The following is a 24,375-nucleotide window of genomic DNA, read 5'->3' as shown; positions in this document are numbered from 1 at the left end:
TTCCTTCTGGTCCCTATTATGACTTTTTTGTCCCCTGTGGAGTCAGATTTTCCTGAGTTGAGATGTGCCTTTTGGGTCCTCCTCAGATGTTTTGCATGATTGATATCTCTCACCCTTATACCGGTCTTAGATATTCTTTCTCCCTGAGCATGTTGTTTTCTCACCCAGTAACCGGTGTTTTGATGACACGTCTCTCTTTGAGTTTATTACCCAGTAACCGGTAATATCTTGTTGTTTCTTTCTCAGTTGAGTCCTTTATGGATATCCCCGTCTGAGTCCGGATGTTATCCGATGTGTCTGTTATGGATATTTTTGTTGTATTGGGTTATTCCCCAATACATGCATCTTTGCGTCAGCTCGAGTCTTTCCGTCGATTCATTTTCGTGGAATCCCTTCGTGTCTCCAAGCAAGTTTTCAAGTCATGGCCTGCTCACGCATTTTTACTTTTCCCTAGAGTCTCTATCTCCCTGGTGAGTGTGTTACTCCTATGAACTTTTTTCAGTTCCTTCTGATTCCTTTTCCGTCGTGGCAATCATTTACCATGAAGATTTTATTTTTGCACACATACATTTGCATCATGAGGTCTCTTAGGGACCAAAATTCGTCTCTTTTTTATTATTTAAGCCCATTCTACCTCGTCGAGACGAAGATTTTAACCTTCATATCTCCGGCTAGAATGACCTTAAATAGGGGCATCTGTAAGACCCTAATTTTGACCCTAAGATCCCTCATGGCATCATATCATTGCTCAGTGCATTGCCTCAAGGATCCTAGCATGTTTGCCTCTTTAACCCTAGGGTTGGGACTTGTGTGAGTGGTTTGAGACCACCAAGCATGCTTGTATTGTATATTATTGCTCTTCTTATTTTGATCATTAACCCAAAAGCACAAAAATATGTCACTAATGTAAGAACAAAAATAGTTCTACAACAGATTCCAAGATTTTGATGATAACAAAGGATGAAACCAAAAATGGCACTCTAACGAAAAGTTCTAAAGTGTGCAGGACTCTAAACAAGAAGAAAGGAATCTGATCACGTCATCAGATACAGAATCAAATCAGATACAAATTATCAGAATATCAGAAGCCTCTGAAGTAAAAACGCGCTCTAGAAGATCTGACTCTGAGCGAAACAGCATATCAGAATATTAGAAGCATCTGAAGAAGAAGCGCGCTCTAGAAGCTCTGACTCTGAGCAACGGTATATCAGAATTCTAGAAGTTCTCAACGTCATCTGAAGACAACATCAGAATTCTAAGGGATCAGAACTATCAGAAGCTCTGAAGCCATATCTCAAGATCTCAGATTAAGAGAGTAACGCAGACTCTGATAATGGATTTCCTTATCCAAAAAGAGTAACGGCAACTTCAACTTCAAATGGAAAGAAACTATATTTGGAAAGAAGTTATTCCAGGAGACAAACTTGTTCTGGAAAGAAACAACGAAGTTATGGCATTAAACTCTCATCAAGACTAAATATATGCCATTACTACCAACGGTTGTTTTTCACCTCTATATAAAGAACGGCGAACCTCATTGAGAGATACACCTGAACGCACAGAATTACTCTACTCTCTCTCTAATCTTTCACGAGCTTTTGCTCATAACGTGAAACCTCTTATCTGCTCTAATTGTTGTAATACTTGTTTTATCCTAGAAGCACTCTAGATTACAAATTTTGTTTTTATCTCAATTGTTTTAATTCCTCAAGTGACTCTGCGCAGTCTGTATACTTGAGAGGACTAAGAGATCCTTCTCTTAGACGTTGGTTGTAATAATCTTTCAAGATTAGTGGATTAAGTCCTTGTTAAAGGCGAAATCACCTTGGTCGGGTGGACTGGAGTAGCTTTGTGTTATAAGCGAACCAGTATAAAATCCTGTGTGATTTTATTTTTGCAAAAACGCTTATTTTCCAAAAACAATTCAAACTCCCCTTTCTTGTTTTTCTCACCTTCAATTGGTATCAGAGCTTCGACTCTGTTATTGATTTTCCAATCAAACACTTAACCGTGTAGAGAGATCCAGAACGAGAAAAACTATGGCCCAGACAAACGAAAGAGACAGTTACAATGCTAGGCCTCCTGTCTTTGATGGAGAGAAATTTGATTACTGGAAAGATAGAATTGAATGTTTCTTTCTAGGCTATGACGCTGATCTCTGGGACATTGTCACAGATGGATACACACATCCTATCACTAATGCTGGAGTTGAAGTTCCCAGAAGTAAGATGGCAGGTGATCAGAAGCGCGTATTCAAGAATCATCACAAAGCCAGAACGATACTTCTCAATGCCATATCCTATAATGAGTATGAAAAAATCACCAACAGGGAAACAGCTAAAGATATACTTGATTCTCTGAAGATGACTCATGAAGGAAACTCTCAGGTCAAAGAAACAAAGGCTCTGGCTCTAATCCAGAAGTATGAAGCCTTCAAAATGGAGGATGACGAAGCCATAGAGGTAATGTTCTCTAGATTCCAAACTCTTATTGCAGGTCTCAAAGTTCTAGACAAAGGATACACAACTGCAGACCACGTCAAAAAGATAGTCAGAAGCTTGCCAAAGAAGTGGAGACACATGGTCACTGCTCTGAAGCTGTCAAAGGATCTGAACAACATCAGTCTTGAAGAGCTTGTCAGTTCCCTTAGAAGCCATGAGATAGAACTAGAGGAAGATGAGCCTCAGAAGAAGAACAAGTCTGTAGCATTAAAGTCCAGATCTGAAAGACGCAAATCTGACAGAAACAAAGCATTCCAGGCCGAAACAGAAGATGCGGATGACTCTGAACAAGAAGATTCTGATGATGAAGAATAATTGTCCCTCCTGACCAGAAGAGTTAAACAACTCTCGAAAAAGAGGAACAACAACTTCAGAAGACCAAGACCCAGAGGGGATCGATCAGAATCAACCTCAAAAGGTAAAACTAACAAAGATGTTACTTGTTATGAATGTAAAGAAACAGGTCACTACATGAATGAATGCCCCAAGCTAAAGAAAGACAGCTCCAGAAAAGAAAGCTTCAAGAAAAATTCCCTATGAACCAAGAAGGGATTAATGGCTACCTGGGATGATAGTGAATCCGACTCATCAGAATTTGACGCTGATGAACAGGCCAATGTGGTGTTCATGGTCACCACATCCAGGAACAGCTCAGATGAAGAATCTGAATCAGAAGAGGTATTCACTGAACTCTCTCGATCTGATTTAGAATCATGCTTGTCTGAAACTCTTAACTCATATCAGAAACTAAAACAAAAATTTAAAGCAATAAAAGGCTGTCTTGAAGAAAAATTTGAAGAATGTGGCAAACTTGAGATGACAATTCTAGAACTCAAAGATGAAAACAAAGTTTTAACATCACTAAAAGATGCAGCAAAGAAAAATTGCTTAAAACTAGAAGAAGCGTTATCTCAAGCTCCACAAACTTCAAATACGATAATTTATAAATACGAAAAAGCCTTTCAAAAGTTTCTGAAAAATGGGATAGGAAAGAGTGTAATGGCATCCATGATTTATGGAATCAGTCAGAACAATAGAAAAGGAATTGGGTATGATCCTAAGGAAGATAAAACTTCTACTAGTGACCAACTTAAATCTCCATTTTCATATCACTATACACACACACAAGAGCAAAAATTTGAAAATGCTAGAAAACCCAAAGTGGTAAGAAACTCTGGGAAAACTAATCAGAAAGGACCTAAGAGACTTTGGGTACCAAAAGATAAGATTGTTTATGTTGCAGATATCTTATGCAGCAAAGTTCAGACACCAGTCATGGTACCTAGACTCTGGATGCTCGCGACACATGACGGGAAGAAAGTCTATGTTCCAAAGCCTGGAACTTAAAGATGCTGGATTCGTAGGCTTCGGAGGAGATCAGAAAGGAAGGATCAGAGGCTCCGGAACTATTGGTAATGGTACTCTTCCCTCTATATCTGATGTCCTTTACGTAGAAGGATTAATGCATAATTTGTTATCCATAAGTCAATTAAGTGATAACGGTTATGATGTGATCTTTAATCAAAAAACATGTAAAGCCATAAATCAAAACAATGGTTCTGTCCTATTCACAGGCAAGAGGAAAAACAATATCTATAAAATTAATCTTTCTGATTTAAAAGAACAAAATATGAAATGTCTGATGTTTGTTCACGAAGAGCGATGGGTATGGCATAGACGCTTGGGCCACATTAGCATGAGGAAACTATCTCAACTAAATAAACTCGAGTTAGTCAGAGGCCTACCTAAACTGAATTTCTCTTCAGATGCTCTATGTGAAGCATGTCAGAAACGGAAATTTTCAAAAACTTCTTTCAAAAAGAAAACTATTGTTACTACCTCTAAGCCTCTGGAACTTCTTCACATTGATTTATTTGGTCCTGTGAAAACAGCATCAGTCAATGGAAAGAAGTACGGACTAGTTATTGTTGATGATTTCAATCGCTGTACATGGGTGAAATTCCTAAAACACAAGAGTGAGTCTCACTCTGTATTCACTAGTTTCTGCTCCAAAGTGCAAAAAGAATTTGACTCTAAAATTGTCAGAGTCAGAAGTGATCATGGTGGGGAATTCGAAAATAAATCCTTTGAGGAATTATTTGACTCTAATGGAATATCCCATGATTTCTCCTGCCCTAGAACTCCACAACAAAATGGAGTTATAGAGAGGAAGAATAGGACACTCCAAGAGATAGCCAGAACTATGATCAACGAAACTAATGTGGCTAAGCACTTTTGGGCCGAAGCTGTAAATACAGCGTGCTACATTCAGAATAGAATCTCCATAAGACCTATTCTGGAAAAGACTCCCTATGAACTGTGTAAAGGAAGAAAACCAAACATTTCATACTTTCATCCATTTGGATGTTCTTGCTTTATTTTAAACACTAAAGAACATCTGAACAAGTTTGATTCCAAAGCACAGAAAGGTATTATGTTAGGATACTCAGAACGCTCTAAAGGCTACAGAGTATACAATACAGAAACCAAAATTGTGGAAGAATCAATTCATGTCAGATTTGACGATAAGCTTGACCCTGAAAAGTCAAAGCTAGTTGAAAACTTTGCAGATTTAGAAATCACTCTTGCAGGATCTGACAAAGCTCTAGAAGCAACTGCCATTCAGAATTCTGAGGAAATTAATCTTCCACTAATCCCCAAGAAAGCTAAAAGTCGCCTCAACGTATCTGAAGAATTGATTCTGGGCAACAAGGACGAACCTGTCAGAACCAGATCTACATTCAGGACTTCTGAAGAGACTCCTCTGGGACTAGTGTCTCTGATCGAGCCTACGTCCTGTGATGAAGCACTTCAAGATAACGACTGGGGTCAAGCCATGCAAGAAGAATTAGATCAATTCACAAAGAATGATGTCTGGGATCTTGTTCCCAAGCCCAGAGGCACTCACGTTATCGAAACCAGATGGGTATTCAGAAACAAGCTGAACGAGAAAGGAGAAGTCGTCAGAAACAAAGCTCGACTGGTAGCTCAAGGTTACAGTCAACAAGAAGGTATTGACTACAATGAAACTTTTGCTCCAGTCGCAAGGTTAGAATCTATTCGTCTTCTTGTATCTTTCGCTATAAACCATTCTATTAAATTATATCAAATGGATGTCAAGAGCGCATTCCTTAATGGTTACATATCAGAAGAAGTGTATGTCAACCAACCTCCAGGTTTTGAAAATCCAAATTTTCCAGAACATGTTTTTAAACTTAAAAAATCTTTATATGGACTTAAACAAGCTCCTAGAGCTTGGTATGAACGTTTAAGTAACTTTCTTCTGGAACACAATTTTATCAGAGGGAAAGTTGACTCCACACTCTTCTGTAAGAACCTTAACAATGATCTCATGATATGCCAGATATACGTTGATGATATTATTTTTGGTTCAGCTAACGCCTCTATTTGTCAAGAATTCTCTGAGTTAATGCAGGCAGAATTTGAAATGAGCTTAATGCAAGAACTAAAGTTCTTTCTGGGAATTCAAATTAGCCAAACTTCAGAAGTCACGTACGTTCATCAAAGCAAATACATAAAAGATATTCTGAAGAAATTTGACATGGCTGAATGCAACTCTGCAAAGACTCCCATGCATCCAACATGCATTCTTGAAAAGGAAGAAGTCATAAAAAGGTTTGTCAGAAGCTCTATCGTGGTATGATAGGCTCCCTTCTCTATCTGACTACTACTCGACCTGATATTCTCTTTAGTGTCTGTCTATGTGCCAGATTCCAATCAGATCCTAGAGAAACTCACTTAACAGTAGTTAAGAGAATTTTCAAATATCTGAAAGGAACTCCTAACCTGGGCCTGATGTATGAGAAAACATCAGAGTATAGACTTTCGGGTTACTGTGATGTAGATTACGCAGGAGATAGATTGGAACGAAAAAGCACATCTGGAAATTGTCAGCTCTTAGTAAACAATCTGATATCCTGGGCTAGCAAAAGACAGTCAACTATCGCTCTATCCACAGCAGAAGCTGAAGACATCTCAGCATCACTGTGCATAACTCAGATGCTCTGGATGAAGAATCAGTTAGAAGATCTGCAAATCTTCGAGAGTAACATTCCTATCTTTTGTGATAATACTGCTGCCATTTATTTAAGTAAGATTCCCATCCTACACTCCAGAGCTAAGCACATTGAAATAAAACACCATTTTGTCAGAGACTATGTTCAGAAAGGGATAGTAACATTGAAGTTCATTGATACAGATCATCAATGGGCAGATATCTTTACTAAGACTTTAGCTGAAGATAGATTCCTCTTTATCCTAGAAAATATGAACATTCAAAATTGCCCTGAATAAATTGTGCCTCTGAAGCTGTAAAATGAGACTCTGACATAAACAAATAAGATTCTGCCTCTGACTCTGATACTTCTACCTAGTTAAGAAGATATCTGAGTTAGAAATCTCCAGGAACCATTCGTTTGGTATTCCTAAAGATCAGATAAAGCAAACACGTGGAGTGAATTGCGTCTAATCTTGGAACTTCTAGACAGCTGTCCAGAAGTAAATCAAAGGACAGACGTTTGAGATCTCCTCGAGCAGTGTGCGAACTGTTGGGATTAGACATCATTAATGAGCCATAATCATTTCTCCCTCTAAACGTGCTAACTTGGTTTTTGTGCTAACTCTGATTTGCGTGTCGTTTTGCATGCGTTTTTTTGGGTATTTAAACACTTCTCTCACACTTCACACACACTTCACTCTCACTCACTTGTTCAAACCAAGGTCTCTCAGGCATTTCTGCAAACAGTTCATCTTCATCTCAGTTCTTCATCAACAATGGATTCTCAACAACAATCTGTGTTCAACTACTCTCAACAAATGAACTCCAGCAACGCATCTCAAAGCACAAGAAATCCTACTCCCACCGTTACAGGCGTAACTGCAACACCAGTGTACAAGGAGCCTCACATCCTTGACCGTGAGCCTCATATAAATCTTGCAACTCCTTTCGAGAAACTAGACGTGCTGTGTGAATCCCTAGTGGATTTTAACAACATGAAGAGAAATGGCGTAGACCTCACTGAAGAACTTCATCAACAAGGTTGGGGAAACTACTTTCAACGCCTCTACGGTCCAGTTTACCCAAATCTTATTAAGGAATTCTTGAGGTTTGCTGATGCTGACGATCATTTCATCGTCTCCTACGTTTTAGGTGTAAAAATTGTGATTACTGAAAAGTAAATCTCTGCCTTGCTGAACATGGAGAAAGCTGGAGGAAGAAGAATTTACAACATAAATCCCAGGGAGAAATACATTGCTCATGAAATCAACCCCACAATCTTCAAACTCAACATAGAAGGCAATCCCTCAAAGAACAAGGAACTACATCAGAATCTCCGGGTGTGGCTCAAAATCATTCTGGGAACTATTCATCATCGCCCAGCATCAAACTCATCAGATTACATCAATACAGACCAGAAATGTATTATGTATTGTATTCATAAAGGTCTGAAGCTTTGCCTCCCTGCACTCCTCTTCAAATACCTCAGAGATTCTGTACGGGAAACCAGGAATAACATGAAACCCAGAACTTACATTCCTCTGGGAAGACTCCTCTCAGATGTGCTGATAGAAAATGGTCTCGTGGACCATCTGATAAAACACAAACTCATGGAAGACTTGGCAATAGAAACTGGAAGGCCTCTGAACTCCAGGAATCTGAAGAGCATGGGGATTCTGGAGAAGATTCACGTTAAACCTACTATGGACACTTCTTGGGAAGCCTTAAAAGATCAAAGGGATATGCCAAATGGTCTATGTAAGTTCTACAGGGATGAACCCAAAGAAGCAATTCTCCACTATCTCCAACGTCTGAAGGATGAAGGAGTGGACATATCAAATTTCAGACTGAGCGAACTGCCAGATTCAGCTCCAGACTTCGTGAGGTTCAAAAGAGGTCCATCTGAGAAGGCATCGAAGGCGAAGAAAGCAAAGCTAGGGGAATCCTCTGAATCAAGACCTCCAGCACCTCTGCAAGAGTCTTCTGGTAAGTCTTCCTCTACTGCTCCCTCTGTACAGCCACTTGCTTCTTCTATTCCTCTACCAACACCCATCTACACCACATCTGGAACCCCTCCTTCAACAACCAGAACCTCTCAACCACTACCAAAATTCAACCTTGCCAATACCTCATTACCACTATCCGAAGCTGAAGAAATGAATCAAACCACTTCCTCATTCTCAGCCCCGGAATCACCTCCCTATTTTGTCATTTCTTCTGACACAGAACCCTCTGACCCCGCTTCTCCCACTCTAGCCCAACTCCAAACTCTGAACCGTAATTCACAACAACCACAAAAATCTCCACCTGAACCTGAAGTAACTTCACCACCCACAGAACAACCAACCGTCACTCCATCTGAAGTTCAACCCTCTGACCTCAATACCTCTGACATTACCCCTCCAAACACTTCCGCTGAACCTCCAACTCTCAACCTAAGCCCTCCAAACTCTCCACCTCAACCGTCTGAACCAGAACATTCCCTGCCAACCCTAGAGGAAGCAATTATGCTGTTTGCAGGAGCATCAGTTGAAAAGGTCAAGTCTCTGACCATCAACTCTGGTATCAGTGATGATCCTGACTCTGTTAGGACACACTGGAACAGAGTCATTGGCTGGATGACATATGAGGCCTTTAAACTGAAGCACATCTCTGAGCAAGTCAGAAACGACTTCATCAGAGACGCTGAGGCAAGACTACAGGAGCGCTTGGCCAGAGAAGCTGAAGAAGAAGCCAGAAGGATAGAAGAAGAAAGAGCAAGACAAGAAGAACTTCAAAGGGTGCTAGAAGCTGAAGCCAAAGCTCTCGCTGCTGCTGCTGCTGCTGAAGCTAAAGCAAAGGCTGCTGCTGAAGCTGAAGCTAAAGCCGCTGAAGAACAGAATGCTCTGACTCAGGGGGAGTCCTCTACTTTTGCCCCTCTGGTTCTCAAGACCCTTGAGGAGCTTCAGAAAGAGCAGAAGGAAGTCCGAGCCAGATTGGATCAACAAGACACAGTCAACGCCAACATCCAGAACCTGCTGACTCAACTGCTTTAGAGAATGCCTCCTCCTCCCAACCCTTAGGCACTTAGGATTTTTTGCTTGTTGTTTTTGCTGTCTTGTCTCTGACTCTGAGCAACGGTATATCAGAATTCCAGAAGTTTTCAACGTCATCTGAAGACAACATCAGAATTCTAAGGGATCAGAACTATCAGAAGCTCTGAAGCCATATCTCAAGATCTCATATTAAGAGAGTAACACAGACTCTGATAATGGATTTCCTTATCCAGAAAGAGTAACAGCAACTTCAACTTCAAATGGAAAGAAACTATATTTGGAAAGAAGTTATTCAAGGAGACAAACTTGTTCTGGCAAGAAACAACGAAGTTATGGCATTAAACTCTCATCAAGACTAAATATCTGCCATTACTACCAACGGTTGTTTTTCACCTCTATATAAAGAACGGCGAACCTCATTGAGAGATACACCTGAACGCATAGAATTACTCTACTCTCTCTCTAATCTTTCACGAGCTTTTGCTCATAACGTGAAACCTCTTATCTACTCTAATTGTTGTAATACTTGCTTTATCCTAGAAGCACTCTAGATTACAAATTATGTTTTTATCTCAATTGTTTTAATTCCTCAAGTGACTCTACGCAGTCTGTATACTTGAGAGGACTAAGAGATCCTTCTCTTAGACGTTGGTTATAATAATATTTCAAGATTAGTGGATTAAGTCCTTGTTGAAGGCGAAATCACCTTGGCCGGGTGGACTGGAGTAGCTTTATGTTATAAGCGAACCAGTATAAAATCCTGTGTGATTTTATTTTTGCAAAAATGCTTATTTTCCAAAAACAATTCAAACCCCCCTTTCTTGTTTTTCTCACCTTCAACTAACTCTTTTTGTTTTGAAGCTCAAGTGATCATGTGCCCCCATGCTCCCAGGAGGCTCCTAAGCTCAATGAAATGGCCAGATGAAGATGATAAAAAGCATGACAATGGTCCACAAAGTTCCTAATCATCATATATGTCTCCCAATCATCTCAATTTTCCAATTTGATCAAGATAATCCAAGGGGCTTGATGATTGTTTCCCAAGGAAACCCTAATTCAACTATGCTTTGACTATGCCTTGCTCATGAAGCAACCTCAACCTATGAACAAATTTAATCAAGTGAAGTTCTTTTATTCATTATTTTATGCATATATGAGCCTATGTGAGGCCCCTCAATCATTTATTCATCAAGATTGGAAGTTTGGCCTTGAGAAGTTGACCAGTCAAGTCATCTGACTAAACTGAAGATCACTGAGATACAACTTGTGATGTGTTTGTCAAATGAAGATGACCCCAAGAGAAAAAATGTTATTAAGAATCATATGAACAACTTTCATGTTCATAAAAAATCCATTTCAAACTTGTAAGGTCATCATTCATTTCAAAACATTATAGGTCATTTTGACTGAAATCCTAATTTTGGGTCAACTTCCCAAGGACCTAATTTCCTTAATTTTTATGATTTTGAGCTGAGACCAAATGAATTGGGAATCTTAAGATGTCTATTTCAAATGTTATGTTGTACAAAATTTCATAATCCTAAAATAAATACATGTGATAATACAAAACATTATAGGTCACTTTGGACCTAAGTCATTGAATTTGAAAAAGTGCCCAACTTCAAATGCCCATAACATTTTCATGAAAAATACAAATGATTCAAAATTTGAGTATAAATTGATCATCTTGAAAAGATATACAACTTTAATGTTGGAGGTTTTTCCATTTGAAGCTTGCATCATGGAAACAGAGGGGCTTGAAGAGGCTTGCTTTTGGTGAAAATTTTCAAAGGGTGACCTAGACATGTTTTGTACCCAAACTTTCACAGCCAGTTTTCACTAAATTCCAAATGCCAAATGAATTTTTTCCCAACATGACTTTTGTTCCTTATTTCAAGGGCTTTCCAACCATTACTCGCATTACTTTTTTGGACTTTCCATGTGTGAGTTTCGAAGAGCTTTCTCTTTATGTTCATTTTTGCATTTCATGTTGAAACTTCATGTGCAAGCCAATTCCACTTCAATTACACATCTAATTCAATTCCAGTTGATCTCAACATGGTTTATCACCCATCATTGGGCCTTACATGCGCCTGTACAGGCCCATGCAAGGAAGATTCAAATCCCATGCACACGAGGGAAGCATGATGTTAGCCACATTTCAACTATAAATAGAGACTCAATCTCATTCATTTACAACCAAGTGGAGACCTAAAGTGCTGCAGAATTGAAATCCCAACCCTCACCAAAGGAATTTTCATATTTTTCTCTCTTTTTCAAGCTTGAAATTCAACATCATTAGTTGATTTTCAAAGCTCAATTCCTTAACCTATCATCTCCATCACACTTCCAGAGAAAAAGCCGATCAAGATCTTGAAGAATTCGTGGCATTAGAAGCTTCATTTCAGAGGTAGAACCTCAAACTTTTTGGATCTAGATCTTGCAATTCAATGTGATTTTCTTTGGTTTATGTGGTTTTCTGAAGTCATCTCACTTGAGGCAGGCCAGTGGTTGTCTTAATTGTTCATTTCGTGCATTTCCAGTTGACATACCATGATCTTCCATCTCACGTTTCTCCCTAAATAGGAAGAGTGAGGATGATCCATGGATACAGTGGTGATGTACTGTTGGTGTAAGCCCTAGAGGCCAATACTTTTGGTACTTGTATCAAATTATTTATTAATAATAAAAGGCATTTTCTTTATTATGGTTGATTAATAAAGTCCCTAGAATAGATAGTCCGTTTAATGTATTAAGTGTGACTTAATCATGAGAACACATTAAACATAAGGACACTATTCTTAAAGTATCTGTAGTCGAGCTTTAGTGTGAAGTGAGATAACATTAAAGCATTAAGACTATTATGTTTGTAGACTGATGATCACATCTCATGGATCATGGATAAAGAGTTATCAAGTCTTAAACATAGGTATGAATATTAGGAGTAATATTTATACCGGATTGACCCGCTATGAGAATACTATATAGAAAGTTATGCAAAGTGTCATAAGTTATTCTCATGGTGATAATAGTGTATACCACTCTTCGACCTGAAACCACTATGGATCCTAAATGTAGAGTCGAGTGCTTTGTTGCTGATCCAACATTGTCCGTAACTGGATAACCATAAAGACAGTTGATGGGTACTCCACAAAGCATGCTGAGGGACATGAGTGTCCTAGATGGAATTTTCCCATCCTGCGTAACAGGATAAATGTCTATGAGCCCAATATTGAACTGGACAAAGATGACACAGTCTATACCTTGTGTTCAATATAGACATAAGGGCAAAGGGGTAATTATACACATAATTATTATCACAGGAGGTTTTGTCAGATCACATGACATTTTTGTGACTTGGGTAGCAGTGATGTGTTGCTAGATACCGCTCACTGTTTATTATGTTAAATGCGTGATTTAATATAATTGCCAATACCGCGAAAACCTATAGGGTCACACACAAATGACGGATTGATGAGAAATAGAGTAACTAAGGAACATCGTAAGGTACGGTGCACTTAAGTGGAAACGAAATATGGTAAGGTACCAAATACTTAAGTGATTTTGGCATATTATGAGATATGGGCAAAATACACTTAAGTGGGCTTTTTAGCTTGAAGCCCACACAAGTGGTTCTATAAATAGAACCCCTTGGGTAGAAGCATTGTCACTCCACTCCACTCAGACTGAAATTCAAGTAGAGACTTGGAATTTTGTTTCCCTCTTTCTCTCACTCAAAGCCTTCATTCATAACAGCTAGCACTGCGATTGAAGGAATCCGTTCGTGTGGACTGAGTAGAGACGTTGTCATCGTTCAACGTTCGTGATCGCCCCGTGGATCTGTATCAAAGATTTTGATCATTATCAGAGATCTGCACCAAAGGTTTGAATCGCCACAAGAGGTAACGATTCTATCACTGATCATGCCCATTCGTAAGGATCACTAAATGGAGAAATTTTTAAATTCCGCTGCGCCTTGGATGGCAATTCTCCTACATGTACATCACCTGAGCTTCATTTTGATGTCCTTACTTTTTATTTTCATTACAATTTTTTTCTCTGCAACTGGTGGCCGGAGATTGTTGGATCACCGGAGAACATGGTGGTTTCCACCACCGGCACCACGTGTGCATCTTCAGAACCATTGGATCATGCTCTCACGTTATAATCTCATCCATTCCTTATGTTTACTTATTTTAATGCAACATGTCGCGCGCTTGCTCAAGTGTATCATGCATCCGCGCCTCTGAGCCATTGATCCATGTCACGTCAATTAATGAATGTGATCTGGTGGCTGCGCTTTTTTCTATTTTTCTTATTTTCTTTAAATTTTAGTTAATTCCATTTATTTTCAAAAATTCATAGAAAATTTATTTGAAGTCACAAAAATATGAGACCAATTCCAAATAAAATCTTGAAAAATCTAGTTTCATATTTTGATTTTTAATTATTTTTGTGACTTCATTTAATATTTTTTGTGAATTATTTGATTTTTAATAGTTTTAATTCATTTTAAAATACTTTCTGATATTTGAAAATTCCAAAAATATTTTCCTAACATCTGTGGATCATGATAAGTCAATGAAAAATAGTCTCATCAATTTCTTATTTGATTTGAGATTTATTTGAGATTTTAATTCATATTATGTTATTTTCCCTTATTTTTAATTTTTTTAAATAGTTTCTGATTTCTAAAATTGTTGAAAAAATTAGTCAAGGTTTGTTTGACCATGTTAGACCTATGAGAATTTAATTGGACTTGTAGAAGTTGATTTGAATTAAATTTGAGGTTTGACCATATTTTGTTTATTTTCTATTGCATTTATTTTTAATTCAAAAATTGCCAAAAAATTATGGTTGACTTGTTGACTTGTAATCTTCATTTCTTTTCTGTTTGACATTGATTGATGATGACTTGGTTCATAGTTGATCAATTGAGTTTGATACTTGAATTCTCTTTCCATCCATTTCATCTTCATCCCTTTTCTTTTTCATAATTTGGCCAATGAGTTAATGTCTTATGGTTGATCTTGACAAATGAGAGGTTTAACCTTCTTTGATCCAAACCAAACTCAACTTGATCCAAGATCAAGTGAGTTGTTTTGTGTCCAAGATAGGTTGCTTCTTGGTCAAGAAAAAAACGTAAAGTCCATACAAGGCCCTTCCCCTTTTGTTTTGGCATGGCAAGTTTGTGGAGTTTGGCTTACTAGTCATGATCTCTAACTTGTGTTTATTTGCCTATAGTTTTATTGATCGGCCTCAGATAGGTGTGACTACTACATTAGTCCACTTACGATTGCTTAACATGGCGCTACATTGTCTTATGACAAACTAACATAACCATACTAATTACTAACTTTAATTTGAGCATTTAATTTCTTGCCCTTTACTTTAATGCAATTTATTTCTTGCTCATTTATTCATATTGCTTTTCATTTTACTCACTTGAGCACATATTTTATGTTTATGTCATATAAATATATTGTTGTCTTGTGATTGTTTTGTCTTTGTTTTGTGTGAACCTAATGCAAAAAGGAGAAAGGACTTAGAATTAGGACATACCCATGCTTAAAGGAGTTCAAGAGCAACTAGGCCTCATGCCTTTAGAATGCTAAACTTGTTGAAGAGCAATTAGGCCTCATGCCTTTAGAATGCTAAATTTCAAAGTTGACTTTAAAGGACTTCTCATCTAAAACTTATTCTTTGTCCATTCCCCTTATTGGGTTGTGAACTTTTTGATGTTTGCTCTTGTGTGATAGGGATTCCATCTTGAGATTATGTAAGAGGACCATTGTCATGAGTAGCCAAGTTAAGAGAGACAAGTCAAATGGAGATCCTAGGAGCTTGAATCCAAAGTGTTTGATTGCTTGTTTGTTTTCTAAGTCCAAAGGAAAGTAGCATCTTGAATCATCTTTATGATTTCAAGAAAAGGAACTCCAAGGGTTTTATCTTTTCTCTCTTATCTTTGTATTCTTTAGGACTAGCCTTTCTCTTCTTCTCTCCACTCTAACCCAAAGCCAAAATCATTTTCAAAACTTTGACATTGTTTTCAAACTAGAAACCTGGGCCTTACGCCTTTGACTTTTCAAAATCTTTTCATTAATACTCATTGTAAATGAATCTTAATCCAACTTTGACTTTATTTTGTAAACACATCTAACTTGTAAATACAACTCATTTCAAGTTGTTTTGTGGTTCCAATGACAACCTTAATAAAACCTTTTCAAAAACATTAGTCATTGGTTTGAGTTATCATAGTGGTTGATGTAAATCTCACCTCATCCTTAGTGATTGGATTATAAGTCTTCCATGCTTATTATAGGGTTAACCCCTCACTAGTATGTTGAAGCCTTCCTCACATGGTGGATTGTTGGTTTAGGTTGAGTTTTCTCCCTTTAATAACAAAAGACCTTTAGGCTTTTGATCAAATCAATTCAGCAATCTTTATGATTTTTACCCCGAACTACGAGGTTTTGATCCTACCTTTGTGATGGTACGTAGGCAATGGGTTCATCCATTCAAACAACAAATTTGTAAATATAATCTATTCTCTCCTCATCCCTCCAATCTTTTGCACATATTTTCATAAATACCAACCTACAACACATATTTGCAAAAAGGGTTCCCTTAGAATACTAAGGATGTTTTGGGTGAGTAAAACCTTCCCATTTCATAACCAACCCCCTTACCCAGATCTCTGACATTTTTATTAGTTTTTGATTTGATAAAACTTCTTACTTGGCTTTTGTTCGCTTTTTAGCCTTTCCTTTGGACAAATAAAAGTGCGGTCGCGACTTGAATTGTATGTTTACTTTTGGTTTAGTCAATAAACCTAAAGGTAACGAAAACCCCGCTACACGGAGGTGCATCATTTTGTTTAACAAATATAGTCTGATTTTGAGATGAGTCTTGTAGGAGAACTCACTTACTTTCTTGGTCTTCAAGTAACGAAAATGGATGACAGTATTTTTGTGTCTCAAAGAAAGTATGCTAATAGCATAGTGAAGAAGTTTTGTCTTGACAATGCAAGCCACAAAAGAACTCCTATTGTAACTCACTTGAAGCTTTCTAGGGATGAACGTGGAGTTGATGTAGATCAAAACCTCTACAGAAGCATGATAGAAAGGTTGATATATCTCACAACTAGCATACTTGATATCAACTTTAATGTAGGTGTATGTGCTAGTTAACAAGCTAAACCTAAGGTTATTCATATCACTCAAGTGAAGATACTCTTGAAGTACATAAGTGGTACTTATGACTATGGAATATTATACTCTTATGATACAAATCCCATGCTTGTAGGGTACTGTGATGTAGATTAAATTGGAAGTGTTGATGATAGAAAAGTACATCAGGGGGATGTTTCTTTCTTAGCAACAATCTGATTTATAGGTTCAACAAGAAGCAAAATTATGTCTCTTTATCTACCATTGAAGTTGAGTACATTGCTTCTAAAAGTAGTTGCACACAATTACTATGGATGAAACAAATGCTGAAGGAATATGATGTCGAACAAGATGTCATGACATAGTTTAGTGACAAATTGAGTGCTAACAATATTTCAAAAATTTTGTTCAACACAGTAAAACGAAGCATATTAACAATCATCGTCATTTCATTAGGGGTATTGTGGAAGATAAAGTGGTCAATTTAGAGCACATAGAAACTGACAAATAACTGGTTGATATATTCGCCAAGCCTTTAGATGTTGTCCGCTTTGAAAAGTTAAGAAGTGCACTTAGAGTGTGCATATTGGAGATCCTAAAGCAGTCAAAGATTGGGAAACATGCAAGGAGACCAAGTCAATATCTCTCTCTTATTCTATATGATGCACATATATTCTGAGTGATTCATTCTTTTTCAAATCACTCATTTTATATGGACTATTGATACTAGTAAGAGAAAAGTTCTCATATCCTTATCTTGCATCTTCCAAGTGTTTTTGTTGATCATCGTGAGTCAAAATCCTAAAAATTTAAAGAAGAAACCCTTTAACAAGGGAATTTCTTTCATGAAAGCTATTTATAGGTTCCATGAGGCTGAAGAAAGGAAGAACAAGGGAATTTGTTCCACCTCCTCTACAAATAGGGGAAAAGCTAATGTTGTATCATTTGTTGGAGAATCTTTAGCTAGTAAGAATTATGTCACCAAGATGAAAGGCTTGAAGAAGTGATCTATCAAATATGATGCATCTGACTCAGTGGCTAATGAAGACTACGTTACCTTCTTGGAGTCAAGTGGTTGGTCAAGATATCAAGACTGAAGAATGTTGATTCTAGGTGTTTTTGGCCCTTGTATTTGGGCATTTTATTTTGTTTCTATTTTGGATTTATAAAGGCTCTATAGAATTTTTAGACTATGTATAATAAAACATATATAATGCTTGTGCATCTCTGGATGTTGTTCTGGTTGTTCTACTCATGTTTTGGTTGTGTATATGCTAATATAATAACATATGCATGACTGACCTCTAGGTTATATTTGATGTACTAACCCTTTGCCAAATTATGGGGAAAAAAGGGGGAGTATTATGGTGTTGTTGAGGTAACACATGTATTTGTTTAAGTATTGACCATCTGGGTAAGTACTAATGATGTGCTCACATTATGGAGTATTGGGAAAGACATCTAGCTAGTTATTATGGTGTTATCGGGGTAACACAAGTATCTGTTTAAGTACTGGCTATTTGGGTAAGTACTAATGATGTGCTCACATGCTAGAGCATTGGGCAAGGCATCCGACCCTTTAGAGTGAGATTTTATGTTAATAGTATTTTGCAAATCATGATATTGACTACTTATTATTTGTCTTATGCATGTCTAAGTATGTGAATGATATCATGTTAATAATTGTTAGTTGTTAGTATTGTATGCTACAAGTTATGAGCTGACTAAGTTGTGAATAATTGCATGTCTGTCTGATTGATTTTGGAGTATTTTTTTATGTGGCATGCATCTATGCTACTGATTTTCTGTTGATGTGCTACAACTCTGATGAAAGTTATTATTGATGAAAGTGTATGCTCTGATAGTCTTCTTTTGAGTGTCACTTATTCTTATTGAATGAGTGTTATCTATCTTCATGAGTTAGTTGCCACGATTTTCCAAAGGGGAGATTGTTGTTCCTTTTGGATTGACTGCATTTTACAAAACAATGTCATGGAGAAGTGTTCAAGTTTGCCAAGTTGCTACAAGATGATTTTCTGGTGCATAAGGGATACATCATGGACGCGATGTCACAACATGTGGGTACAACATCTGGGCCTTGCTCAACATGCCAAATTGCTGCATTTTGCAACGAATTTTCTGTTGAAGATTCAATTATATTTTATTTATTTTATTTTGAAATATGATTATATGATTTGTTTGACAACTGTGAAGATCAAATTAAGTTTAAATTCGATTTAAATTTGAGTTTGAATTAAAATAAATCATATCTTTCTCTTCTAGATATTTATGGAATAGATAATATCCAATTGAATATGCAAAGATTCTGGACAAAATTAAAACTAAGATCTAAGGAGAAAAGACCATAATAATTTTACTATATAAGGAGCTCAAAACCTACATTGGAAAGCAAGCAATACTTCGAAGATATTAGAGTGCTAGGGTTTAGAGTCCTTGTTATTGCTTTATGTACACCTCCATGTTTCAGTAACTTGGCATAAAAGGTTTGTCTAGCTGAGTTTTAATAATCAACATTGATAATTGGGTTTAACAATAATCACTAGGGCTTAGTAATTGAGAGAAAATGAGAGGGGTTCTCATATTTAGGGGGAGTCCTAAATAGAAAGTCACTGGGTTGTGTTAGGAAGAGGCATTGAATAATATAAGGCTTATTGTTGCTTGCTTGTAAGATTATTTGTACTAAAATACTAATAATGAATTTCCTTTCTGGCTTATTGTTGCTTAGAAGCCAATCCTGCATACATAGGCGATGTTGAATTGAACTAGGTTACAAATTATTGTATTATTAATTTCTTTTCTGCTCAATCTTCTTCTACAAATGAATATGTGTTAATTATGGTGATTCTGGTTTAACTTATCGAACCAGTTGTCTAGGACATCGTGTTCGACATCTGTCCCGTGAGGAATAGATTTTTCACGAACGAAGACGTTGAGTGAGTGAGAGAGAGAGAGAGAGAGAGAGAGAGGAAGAGAGAGATTACAGCGAGGGTTTCATAGACCAAATTTCATTAAGAGATAAAACTTTTGCACAACGGTTCTATTTATAGAACTACTTGTGCGGGCTACAAGCTAAAAGATCCACTTAAGTGGATTATACCTTTAAGTGTAAAATGTTTCACTTAAACCCATGGTAACTTACCTTATTTTGTATTCCACTTAAGTTGTGTTCTATAATTTACTTAGATACACCATACCTTACTGTGTTCCGTAGTTCTCTTATGTACACTGTAACTTACAATTTTCCTTATTTATTTTATCACTTATCAATTTGTCCTTATGTGTGTGACCCTGTAGGTTCTCGTGACGTTGGCAATTATATTAAATCACATATTTAATACAATAAATAGTGAGCGGTATCAAGAAACACATCATTATTACGCAAGTCACAAAAATATCATGTGATTTGACAAAACCTTTATATGATAATGCTTGTGTGTAAAATTAGCCTTTTACCTTTATGTCTATATTGAACACAAGTCGTATACCATGTCACTCTTGTCTAGTTCAATATTGGGCCCTTAGACATTTATCATATTGTCTAGGATGGGAAAATTCTATCTAGGTCACTCATGTCACTCAACATGACTTATGGAGTACCCATAAAATGTCTTTATGGTCATCTAGTTATGGACAACATTTGATCAATATTATAATACTCGACTCTACATCTAAATTCAATAGTGGTTTCAGGTCGAAGGGTTGTATACACCACTATCACTATGAGAATAACTTATAACACTTTGTATAACATCATATATAGTACTCTCATAGCATGTTAATCTAGTATAAATTTTATTCATAATATCCATACCTATGTTAAGACTTGATGACTCTTTATCCATGATCCATGAGATGTGATCATCAGTCTATCCACATATTAGTTTCAATGTTTTAATGTTATCCCACTTCATAATAAATCCCGACAACAAATACTTTAAGAATAATATCCTTATGTTTAACAGGATCTCATGATTAAGCTGAAGGAGAAGGGCGATCCAAAACGCAGCAGAATTTAAAATTTTCTCCTTTACTGATCCTTACGAATGGGTATGATCAGTGATAGAATCGTTACCTTTAGTGGTGATTGAAACCTTTAATGCAGATCTACGGAGCGATCACGAACGTTGAACGATGACAACGCCTCTACTCAGTCCACACGAACAGATTCCTTCAATCTCAGTGCTAGCTGCTACGAATGAAGGCTTTGAGTGAGAGTGAGAGAGAGAGAGAGAGAGAAAGAGAGAGAGAAACAAAATTGCAACTCCACAAATGCTTCTGCACAAGGGTTCTATTTATAGAACCACTTATGTGGGCTGCAAGCTAAAAAGCCCACTTAAGTGTATGTGGCCCATATCTTATAATATGCCAAAATCACTTAAGTGTGTGGTACCTTACCATATTTCATATTCTACTTAAGTACACCGTACCTTACAATGTTCTACAATTCACTTAAGTGCATCGTACCTTACGATGTTCCTTAGTTACTCTATCTCTCATCAATTCGTCCTTTTGTGTGTGACCCTGTAGGTTTTCGCGGTATTGGCAATTATATTAAATCACGTATTTAAAATAATAAACAGTGAGCGGTATCTAGCAACACATTACTGCTACCCAAGACACGAAAATATCATGTGATCTGAAAAATCCTTTTGTGATAATACTTATGTGTATAATTATCCTTTTGCCCTTATGTCTACATTGAACACAAGGCATAGACCGTGTCATCCTTGTCCAGTTCAATATTAGTCCCATAGACATTTATCGTGTTACGCAGGATGGGCAAATTCCATCTAGACCACTCATGTCCCTCAGCATGCTTCGTGAAGTACCCATCAACTATCTTTATGGTCATCCAGTTACGAACAATGTTTGATCAGCAATAAGGCACTTGACTCTACATCTAGGGTCCATAGTGGTTTCAGGTCAAAGGGTGGTATACACCATTATCACCATGAGAATAACTTATGACACTTTGCATAACATTCTATATAGTATTCTCATAGCGGGTCAATCCAGTATAAATATTACTCTTAATATTCATACATATGTTTAAGACTTGATAACTCCTTATCCATGATCCATGAGATGTGATCATCAGTCTATATACATAATAGTCTTAATGTTTTAATGTTATCCCATTTCACTATAAAGCTCGACTACGGATACTTTAAGAATAATATCCTTATGTTTAATGTGATCTCATGATTAAGTCACACTTGATACATTAAACGGACTAGCTATTATAGGGACTTTATTAAACAAACCTAATAAAGAAAAAAACCTTTTATTATTAATAAATAATTCGATACAAGTACCAAAAGTATTGGGCTTACACCAACATAAGCCACACTTAACATCTCATTAAACAGACTAGCTATTCTAGGGACTTTATTATTTTGGAAAAACAAACATAAACATAAATTTCTTTTAATTTTTAATAAATAATTTTATATAAGTACCAAGTTATAATAAAACTATTGGCCTCTAAGGCTTACACCAACATTGAATTTACTTTATTACCTTTATTCTTAATTATTTTAATACCCAACTATTTTCAATCACCAAATTGCCATTCAAATCATTAGCAGTTCCTGCTAGTATTTTTTGTTCATTTATAGGACTTGTTTCTAATCAATGTTCCTCATTTGCATTAACCTCATTCTCTACTTTAATGATCACAAGAAAGTCATATTTCTATATATCATTTTCAAAAGTATGATTTTCTTCCTTATTAAAACTTACATAGTCATCATTTACTATGATATTTACAGACTCATCATTTTCTGTGTTCTTCACACTGTCATTAACTAGTATAGTCTGTGTGAACTTTTTAGGCATGTATTTTGTAGATTCTGTATTCAGAGGTTTCCCAATATTCTTGTCTTTCAACTTTCAACATTTGTAAATACTATAACCAACCATTTCTCTCTCTCTCTCTCTCTCTCTCTCTCTCTCTCTCTCTCTCTCTCACACACACACACACACACACACGAACACACAACGACGGAAAATCCCTTATACCTTGATTTCATAGTTGAGATAACGAAAGACATCATAAAAAGTTTATGCTTTTTCCCCTCAGTTTAAGATGCACTAAGGGGGAAATTGTACTGCTCATGGGTGCGAACCCCAACAACAATAACTTTGTATTTTATTAAAAACATGCAACTTTTTCTCTCGGTGTTAAAAATAAAAAGAGGTGAAAGATATATATATATATATATATATATATATATATATATATGATTCATATGTTTTATTGAAATACAAATTTTCATAATTTTACATTATTTTTGTTTAAATCTACAAGTATAATTTTGAAGAACAAATGCTGGAAATTGTTGCATATTTGTATATTTGCACATGTTTAAAATGTCTTTACGTTTTTTGTGATCTTGTAAGTTTGTCAATTGATAAAAGTTTGTCGATACCATAAGCAATTGTAAATAAAGTTGTTGGTTCCTAACACCCTAAAGGAATATCATGCATCTTCAATCACACTTGAGCATGTATAATCTTAAAAAGATTCAGGTCTAAAATATGGTGTTCACACATATAAACGGAGCGAGGGCTTAACATTCCATGTCTCTACACTCCAAATTTTATTGAGATCCTCCCTTGATTGGAATTAAAATTCAAAATATCCAGGTCCGGAAGGAGTTTAATTCCATTTAGTAATTGAACTTCATAATTACATGAGTTTGTCATGTAGCTCTGATGCCTTCAATGACATGTTACCTTTACTAGTGATCAATCTCATATGTAAATTATTCCTGAAACATTCAAGTCCTTCTCTCTATAAGCTTAATTAGATATCCTGATCGAGAGACACTTACCTTTGAGGCAAGACTTGACAAAATTAGAAACGCATATGTCACACATATTTTGAAGAACTTGTGCATAATATTTCTTTTGTGCTTAGGGTTAGGATAGAGACAAAGGATTCGTTCGAGGAAGATGAGACGACCATGAAACGTCTCTATGTCGATGGTCGGCACTAGAGAAGCCCATGAATATTAGGTTTTCTTTCAAACCCTAACATAAGCATTTGAGAATGAAAAGATAAAAAATCCCCAAACACTTTAATGCAATGCAAACACAATATCCCTCTCCTTATGCCTTTTATCGATGAATCTATAATATAAGAAAATAAGATTTTGTGGAAAATCTAACTTTGCCCAAATCTATAATTCTGCCATGTCATCAAAGTGAGGGCAAATGTGGTCCAAAATTTACTTTATTGAACCAAGTTTGCTTTACAGCCAACTTAGTTGGTCAAGTTAGCCATGTTTTAGTATGTTTTGGATTTTGTTTAACTCATTAGTTTGCTTTTTTATTAAAAACCAATTGAAAACGAGTGATAAAATTTGTTGTCCTGTCCCCCATTTCCTTTTTCTCATATCACATCTCATAAACTAATTTTCCTTCTTTCCCCAAACTCAATGCTTTCACTTTCCCACTCAGCTTCTTCTCTCTCCTTCTTCCACAAGTATGTTTCATCTCCTTCTACTCTCTCCTTCTTCCTCCTCTTTCTTCATCTTCTTTCTCCTTCTTACTCAAAAAATCACATATTCCTCGTCATTTTGCATTTTGTTCGTAATGTTGTTTGAATTTTTTTTCAAAAAACATTT

The sequence above is a fragment of the Lathyrus oleraceus genome, chromosome 1 (assembly GCF_024323335.1).
Source record: "Lathyrus oleraceus cultivar Zhongwan6 chromosome 1, CAAS_Psat_ZW6_1.0, whole genome shotgun sequence".
Taxonomy (NCBI): domain Eukaryota; kingdom Viridiplantae; phylum Streptophyta; class Magnoliopsida; order Fabales; family Fabaceae; genus Lathyrus; species Lathyrus oleraceus.
Note: the sequence above shows the minus strand (reverse complement) of the source record.